Here is a 9,959-nt window from a genome sequence, read left to right on the forward strand (position 1 = left end):
GGTGCGCACCTGCTTTACTTACACTACATCGCCCGCAGGAGTACGTACGTAGCTTTGTAGGTCACAGTAGCTGCTGCTGCTGCTGCTGTTGTTTCATTTGGGCGCTAATCTTGCAGCTAAGGTTGTGACTTGTAACTTGTGAAATGTGAACGATTTTGATGGCAGTGATACTATCAGACCCCTTTCTAATTCACCCTAACTAGTTAACTTGAGTTGTTTGATTATACCTTCGTATAGACCCATGCATTTTACAATTTACATGCTAAGGTGTTGTGTTATGTTGTTGACATAGAGTTTTACTCCATAAGGAGTATGTCACGTTGAACTACGTACGGAGTATTCCTTCACCTTCAGAATAATTGACACAATTAAATTTAGTATATATGTTAATGCACTATTTTAACCATAAATATATTTATAAGAAAATCAAAAATTGATATAATGAAACTATATAATAATACCTAATTAGCAACACATTTCATGATTAATTTGTATTATAATACTTACTAAAAAAGTAAAATGTTGGTCTAGCTTTAATTTTTATTTTACAGCTAATACTGCAATAAAATTCATGTGAAAAAAGGAACCCTTATATAACATCATACTTAAGTAGAATGAAAAGAAAAAAGAAAAAAAGGTCCGCTAAGATGCCAAATGTGATAAAATTAAATTTGATTTGGATCGAAGTTACCTGATAAATTTCAGCAACTCAAATTCAATTTAGGTCATATACTCCATTTAGTATTATCTAAACTTATTAAGCCTTTAATTTGATTCAAACATATAAGGGAGAATCAGTAATGACATTGTGACATACATACTAACAATATTTTGTCAATTGACTAACTAATTGAATTTGATTCTAACTAGCCGATGAAAAAGAGACGAAATTGATTAATTAATTGATTGGAGTACTTAAAAAAATACTCCGTAAAAGTTGAAAATAACAAGCTAGATGGTTAAATTCTGTCGAAAAAAAATGACTAATTAAACGAGTTGCCTCGATAAGTCTAGCTTAAATTATCTATTTCGGTTGTGAACTTTTTCATATCATTTTCATATGGTTATTGTTAAACAAACCATAAAAGTACCTAATAATTAATTTGCTGCCATATGCATTAGTCACTGTTTGAGAAATAGAATACTAGGGTTATTATTCATTGTATCAAGAAGCTTTATAATTACAGTATAATAATAGAATACTAGGGTTATTACTCATTGTATCAAGAAGCTTTATAATTACAGTATAATGAAATTCAACAGCAAGTCTACCCATGGCCTACCACCTTAGAGAAATGATGTTCAAGAATTGTGAGTATATGACAACTAAATTCAAATGGATGGAGATTATATTTTGCACATAACACCAAGATACGAAGTATATGTTAGTATAATGTATTTATCTCGAGTAATAAATAACGCCCCAATCTTGAATTTTATTAAATTTTGGTACGCCGTAATGATGGAGCATGATAAATTTGATAATCGTTGTGAAAACGAGTACATTATAATTATGAAATACGGTGTATTTTGTTGTCTGTTACGTGGTAGGCAATGACAATCAGCAGTCTCTTCAGATTATTATAGCTACTCAATAATTCAAGTCTTTAAAGTTAGTCTTCAACTAAAAGGTGATGTATGCCCAAATTTTGGTTGCTAGAAATGTAACTGATATTTAGGGCTATCTACGAGATTAAAAGTTTGACGACCAAACAACTGCTATTATATTAGTTGTTCTTGTTTGTTGTATATACTTCGTATAAGATTGCATACCAATCTTATACATTATTTGTATTGTTTTGGTAAGCAGAAGGTCACCCATCATAAGGAGAGAAATCCCTCACAGAATGACATTGTTGAAATTCGACCCTTAACTCGGAGAACTAGTTAATAATTGCTCTACCCTTCTATCTCAAGCTTGACTTCTATTAATTACACCTTGTTTTACTTGAATTTTATCAATATACTACACATAAGAAAAAATAATAGTACTAACCATTCTAATCAATTAAGTTAGTTATCGATAACCTTCTACGGATCAGAATACCACTCTATCGGACATGTGACTTTTTTTTCAAGAGCCGTGATATAAATGAAAATTGATCAACATAGCATTGATATTATGACTTTCTTAGACGTTTAAGTAGACACCCCCTAGTTTAATGATGCATAATACACAATTGAATTTTTGATATAGTGTAAACTTGTCGCATATATACTTAATTCAATCTACATGTACATGCCATCCATTTGATATCTCTTTCAACATAGCACATTGCTTCCACCTTGCCCCAACATAATAAAGAGAAACCAATTAAGATTCTACCCCTTCTTTCCCGACTTCTTAAAATTCTAAACCTTAATTAGCATTGATTCAAACCTATTGATTAAAATCTTTAAATGTCACGAGTTTTAATTTGAACAATCTAAAAATAAAAAAAATAAAAAAAAAAACATTGTAAGCTTACGTGCTACTTTATCTGTCCTTAAATAAAACTTTCTTATCTCATTTGAGTTTAGCCCACTACATTATTTGTAATTTTGAATAATTAAAATAAAAAAATTGAATAAAGAAGCTAAGATCCAATTTTATTTTATTTTTTCATTAATAAATAATACGTACCGTAGTAATAATCAACAAAACTCTACTACAATTTTATCTTAAAAGATTTGAGCACAAGAGAAATAAAAACTTTATTGTGGACAAAGGGAGTAATAGTGCAAATAGACACTCTCATCTAGAAGTGCTGATTGAGCAAATTCGAGACTAATTATGTTTGGGTTGTTCAAGTTGAATTGGGTTTGTTACATTAATTAGCATTTGAACTTGATCTTAATTTTGATTTTTTTTTTAGTTCAATTCTTAAAGTTCAACTCATAAAACTCAACTCGAGTTTAAAAATTTTAACTTTTAATATGTCATAGTTATGTTTGTTTTGATTTTATAAGTTTCTGATAATTTTTTTTACCTAATTAATGAGTTTAATGTTGCTTCGTATATATATAATGAATAGCAATTAGTTGATTAAAAAAAAATCAAGCTTGTTCATAAGATTTGAATCGAGTATTGTAGTGCTTAGCTAGCTCGTCATGCAAAAATTTTAAGTTATACTAGAATACTTTACGAACTAGCTAAGCTCATTTACACCCCGGCCTAGTGCCGCCCCCCAATTAATTAAGATTTATACACTTGATAGAATGAAGGTCTTGTTTAGTTCAACTTATACTTACTTATTTCAGAAAAAATAAGTTCAGATCAAATCAGATCAGAAAAAATAAGTTCAGATCAGAAGATCGTTTTATGTGCGGTTTTTTATCGCTAAATATTCTTAATTTCGTAATGAAAAAAATTGTGAAAATTACATATTAATAAATTACACATTATTACGAATCTAACAAGATCTCATTTGATATATTTTTTCCTTATAGATTATCGTACACTTAAGGTCAAAGTTTGGTCAAATCAGACAATCAGATCAGATCAGACAATCAGATCAGATCAGATCAGTAAAAATAAGGTGAACCAAACAAGGCCTTAAGCCTAACAAATGATATTTAGGGAGCAGCTAGTATTGAATTTAATAAATAGTGACAACAATTGAGAAGAGAAGGGAGAGAGAGAGAGAGAGATGATCATTGATTGAAGATTGAAGGTATTATTACTCCATCACACGTGAGGTTGTGGTATCACTCACAGGTATCTCCATGCAAGTTAGGTGTGGACGATGGTAATAAAGTCAAGACAATGAAATACTATCCGTATTACACCATTTTGTAGCTGGCCTTAGCTTTGTGAAAGAGACTAAGATAGAAAACGATATTGTTTTTCGTTTTTGGACGTGTAGTGTAGCTGCTACTCAAGAAGGAAGTTAAATAGCATACAGTAATAATTAGCGCGCGTTTGATCTTCTTAATTTTTTTGTAGGATTATTGTGCGGGCCGGGGGGTCCATGATGTATTTGGATCTTACCGTATTATTTTTGGACCTTACTATATTGCTCCCAAAAACACCCTAATTTCCTAGTTACAATAATACTTCTCCTAATTGGTATGATCACAAAAACAAACCAAAACCCCCCTTTCCTTCTTCTTCTTCTTCACATGCAAAAGGGCCCACTACCCATCCTTATGACCTAAAAGATCATCCTTTCTCATTCAATACTATTCATGCATTTTAGATTGCTTGCCTTTGCAAGTTAAGCTAATTCCTAGCTTTAATTTTGTCAGTCTTCATCTTCAATAATGGTTTTCTAACAAGAATTGTAAGGATACATACAATTTAATTTATACACAACTACTATCTTTTGTATAGTCCTTATTGTAAGTTATGGCTTTAATTTTATTTTTCAATTACATCTTTATTGCACTAATTAATGATTTATATTGCAAGTCAATATGTGCATTTAAGTTGTGTTTAACAACAATCGTGAAAAATTAGTTGTACTTGATAAATTCGGTGTAATTAAAAGATAGCTGACTCGGCTGATTGATAAGTAGCTGAAATTGATACACTATATCTACCTGCATGAAATCATTGATATAATACAACAAGTTGTTCGCCAAAGAAAGTAGATAACTAACTCAATGTAACCCTGGTCGGTATTATTACTGACCTTTGAAATGATAATGAGGGCGATGAACAACTCCCGTGATTTGAGTCAAAAGAAGTAATTAAATATCAAGAAAAAAAAAACTTTATGATATAGGTAATAATAATTTTTTAAAGGAATCAAAGGTGATAATATGCAAAGGGTGTTATAAATAAACAATTTTTAACAAAAGTGTATTAATAATAAATAAGATAAGTAAATTATCCATATATAATGAAAGTTCTAATTAAATATCCTATTCTAATGTTAGTTTTTAATAATTATATCCTATTCTAATATAATGTTAGTTTTTAATTATTAAATTACATGAACTTCTTGTTTTATACACCTTTATTGTGTTTTATACCCCTTAGTCCCTTCCAACCATCACCACCACCCCTTCCTCCCTTATTAATGTAATTTAATTTCCTCATATTTTTCCCCTACTTATTAAATTAATTTCCTTTTAGCTCATTAAATTAGGTCCATTATTTATTTTAATTAAGCATGTATGCCCTTCAATAATATAGTCGTGTACATCTTTTGCTTAATTAAGTGGAATATTTCAGCCGTTGGTAGATGGCACGATCAAGATTCAAGACCACAAAGGAATTTCAAACATGCATGTGATTAGCAAGTAGAAACTTATTCTTGCTTGTATATTTTCTATTGATGAATTGTCATTTTCAAATTTTCAATTAGAGTCTGAATAATGTTTGAAAATTAGTGATTAAGGATATGCTTTTAATTATTCGTCAATACTACTCTCAAAATATCGACTCCAATTAGTACGGTGTTTGTTTTATACATATTTTCTAATCATCGTCGTAACGAAGTTTCCCAATTAAATTGATTAGTATTCGTTATGTCCCTAGTAATAGCACCCTTAGCTTTTTTTCCCCCAAATTAGAGGGTAAAGTTCTTCGTAGAAAAATGTCATTCTTCTTGTTATAACAAATACGGTAAAGTCGTTAGTTCACTAATTAACAAAGAATAATGAAGTACATGCTAGTAATGATTTCGAATTATTGTGATAGATTTATGTAATTAACATACATCACATACAATATAAATTATTATCCTACGTATTTTTAGTGATAAATTATCGATCATATATAACGTTGAAGACTTGAGCGAGATATAAAACCAATTAATCATATATACGGACTACGGAATATAACTTGTAGCATACCCTCAATAAGTCATTTATAATGAATCCACCATATGATGTCAAAACGACCTTTTAAGCTTTTAATGTTGTTACTATTTGAGATGTGACAATTCCACAAAACTAAGGAGAAAATATCTGATGAATAAGAAAAGATGTTGTCACACTAAACAATATTCACACTTCTTCTGTTAATTTCGTTGCTACCTTAAATTGTAATACCATGAAAGTCAATCAAAATTATTCTTAAATTGCAAAAATTATACGGAGCACCCCGTATTGTTGATTTTATTCAATTGCAAAGAATTAATTGTTCATCGAAATATAGTACTCCGTACAACATTTTACTTTAATCAACATCGCTCCAAGATTAGAATCTAATCATTTTTTGTCACAAAATAGGACATGTATCTAATCAGCCGACACTAAGAGTTATACCATGTAAAATGTAATCATAACAACTTTTTTGAAATGATGTAAGAATAAACTTTACATTACTTGATGTTTCGGTTGAAAACAATGGGACCTTGCCGAAGGTCCACTAAAATGGAGAAGACTGGATTCGATCCAAGCTGTGTTGGGCCGAAGGTTTCCTGCACAGTGAACACACGTAAACTAGCCTCGGGGGTGTTTCCGAGGAAGGCCCCTCCGATGCTAAAGTCAGTACAATGTGTAAAAAGGAAGACACTATGCAAGAGAGTTTGTAGCTTGAGGCTTTTGTGGAGTATTTCTCAATGCAAGAATGAGCATATGAGTTGGAATAATCCGTGTATGAGATAATGTATGTGATGATGCATGTGTTGTTGTGTCTGTTGTTGTGTCTGATCTCGTTGATCTCGTATGTGATGTTATGAGATGTCCTCTTGAATGTGTTAATATGAGGGCTTTTATACCTCATCATATTTAGAGAGGTTGGGCTTTAGCCCAATTGGCTTACTTTGTGGGCTGACTTTTGACTTTTGAGCAATTGGAGAGTTGAACCTTGACCTTGGGCTTTTAATTGGATCATTTAGTGCTCAGGCCCAATTTTGACTAAATTGGACCCAAACAACTTGCCCCCCAGACCCGATTCGGAAGAATGACGGGTCGGGTTTGATTTAACTCAGAAAAGGAGGGAAGTAAATGATTTAATTGATCCAAAAATTTGAATTTGAATTTAAACCGTAATTAATGAGATAACAACGGTTAATGATTTGCGGAAGTTGGACGGATAATGGGCGGTTTAATCACAAGACATGTGTTTAATGGTTACTTAGTGGGTACTTAAGAGAAATTAAAGCACAGACTCTTCGTATCCCGTACCTGGAGATATAAACAGAGGCGCGTCATTCTCCTCACTGATTCACCAACACAAACCCAGAATTCTTCGAGAGAGAATCCAAGAATCCGTATCAAAACTTCGCAAATTCCCCCGAGCATTGAGCTTAGAAACTGAGACTTGCCACTACGAACTCGTAAATCGGCAAATTTCGCTTCAGATTAAGGTAAATTCCTTTGATTTCAGTTTATTTTTCTTCGAATTCGAACTCCTTCCCCTCTTCTTTCGACTTTTCTCTTCGAAATAGTCCATGGCAAGAGGAGTTAGAGGTAGAGCCCGTGCTCCAAGAAGAGCAAGGCCGATTCCCGATCCTAGGAATAGGATTGGGACCTGGAATGGTCGAAGGCCGGAGTCTGACCCTGCTGATGGGATTAGGGCGACTCCCCTTTCCTCGGCTCCTCCTCAAAGAACGGATGAGCCGAGTGCTTCTGGACGGGACGATGAAATTCCCGCTGTCCTTTGGGATATCCTCCCTGGGTTTTCAGAGTGGGAGAATGCCGAAGTCGCTTCGGCCATGATAAAGAACCGCCCCTACTCATGGTGGGTAGAGAACGCCGATCAATATCGATTTGCTGAGCAAATTGAGTTGCACTACGGCATTTTTGAAGCTGATGGATATTGGTGCCGAATGCCCTCAGCATCCGATAGAATCCATCGTCCACCCCCGGGGTATGTGGGGGTGTACACGAGACAGCTTCAGTATGGGCTGAGGTTCCCTTTGGACGTTTTCGTCCGAGACTTGCTGATCCATTACAACATTTCCCTATGTCAGCTAACCCCCACCAGCATCCGAAGGGTGATGACATACTTATGGGTCTGCAAGTTCTTCAGATACGTGCCGAACCTGCACTGCTTCAGAAAGCTCCATCGGCTAGTGCCAAATATTCAGAGTGGGCACGGAAGCCATGGTTCTGGGTGGTATCGGATTGAGTCCCGGCCCCAATATTTGACCATGTGGCCAAATGACTCTTCAGACAAGGACTGGAGAGGTCAATGGATTTGGGTTAGGGCACCCATAGATCCGGGCCACCCTTGTGTCTTCAGCGCTCCCCGGTACTTAGCTGAGCCTGATCCCGAAATGGGAAGTCTAGGTCCCCCCGCAGATAACGGGGCGGATCCGAACCTGGATCAGCAACATATCTTCGGCAAGCTGCCGAACCCGGGGGGAAGTGGTCGAATGCAGCATATCCCGGAGACTTGGCTCCCCGATACGCATTATGTTTTCCAAGAGAATATGCTAGCAGCTGTTGGCCTCAGCCGAAAGTTTAAGGATGGTAAGCTTCTTCGGCTGGGGCCGAGGCTTTTTACTACCTCTTTTTCTTCTCTCGCTTTGCTTTTTTATGCTGTGCCAACATATCTGAGCTAAACTTTTTCCCTTTCCTTTTTTCAGAGCGAGACGAGACCAACGTTGGTATTAACTACGCTCGTCTTGGTGTTAACCGAGAGCGAGTTGTAACTGAACGGGCCCCGTCTATCACTGAGCCGAGGCATAGGGAAGTTCATCTGGACTCTTCCCACTTCCAAATTGAGGCTGTTGCTCTGTATCAGAGGCAGAAGCCTTGGTGGAAGAAGAGAGACCCTTGGTTTCAGCTGCTGAACGAAGAAGCTGAAGCTGCCCGCACAGCCGAAGAGGTTGCACGGGTACTTGAGGCTTGTGAAGGAGGAGAAGGGTCCTCCAGAGCTGCTGAAGCCGAAGCTGCAGCTAGAGCAGCTGAAGAAGACGAGGCTTTGCTGAAGACCTCGGTGAGCTTTCAGACAACTTTTTTCTTTTCTTCTTTCTTTTTTTTTTTTTTACTCACACTCTTCTTCCCCCCTGTCTGTTACAGTCTGAAGAGAGTAACAGACACAGAGAAGGCAAAGCTCCTGTTCGTCCCGAAGATCAAATACAAGAGTCTTCAGATTCAGATATGGACGAGCGGCCCCTTCTGAAAAGGCGCCGAAGGATGGCCATCATCGGCCCTCATGATTTTCAGCAGAGGCCGATGACCATCGGCGTCGCAATAAGGGAACCTGAGGAAGGCAATGGATCGCCGAGGGTTCCCCAGCCAACACCCCAATCTCCTCAAAAGACCCCTCCGCCACCTCCTGAGATGGAGGTGGATCAGAGAACTCCCGAACCTAAGGGAGGGGTCCAAGAAGAAATCAAGAAGAGTGCTGCTGAGCACGAAAATAAAGATGTCGTGATGTCAAGTGCTGAAGGCTTCACGGCAGATATCGCCAGAGAGGTTGAGGCTTTCGTCCTCACCCCTGAAGAAGAGGAGGTCATAGTACTTGACTCCTCTGAGAAGGACGATGCTGAGACAACCAAGGCTAATCAAGCTCCATCGTCGTCCTTCCCTTCTTTCCAGACTCTGCATTCTGGAGAAATGGGTTTCTCGGCCCCCCGAATTCCAATCCCAGATCACATCTGGGACCTCATATGGGGTCAAAACCGAGAAGGAGCTGCAGCCTACTTCGGCAATTTTGCTGGCATGTCCGAAGTAGACAGGGCAAGGATCTGGTCGCTGAAGGCCACTGCTGGGATGGGCGAATCCAGTAGATCAGTTCCTGACCCAGCCAGGTCTAACCAACTGCTGATGATGCAGGTAATTTTCCTTCATTTCCTCCGAAATTCAGCTCTATTTTTTTTTTTTTTTTTTTTACTTATTTTTTTTTTTTTTTTGTCTTCCTGTTTTCAGTTCGTGCACAATCAGACTCTCACTGTAGAGCTGATTGATACCCTACAAGATAGGGTAGACGCTGCTGTGCACGAAAGGAAGGTGGCTGAAGAGGAAGTTAAGCTTGCTAAGCTGAAGCAAGCAGCAGCTGAAGAGAAGCAGCAGGAGGTTGAGGAGTACGGTAAAAAAGCTGCCGAAGCTCTGAAAACCTTCTGCGATGCTATGGA

Source organism: Chenopodium quinoa, unplaced genomic scaffold, assembly GCF_001683475.1.
Source record: "Chenopodium quinoa cultivar QQ74 unplaced genomic scaffold, ASM168347v1, whole genome shotgun sequence".
NCBI classification, from domain to species: Eukaryota; Viridiplantae; Streptophyta; class Magnoliopsida; order Caryophyllales; family Amaranthaceae; genus Chenopodium; species Chenopodium quinoa.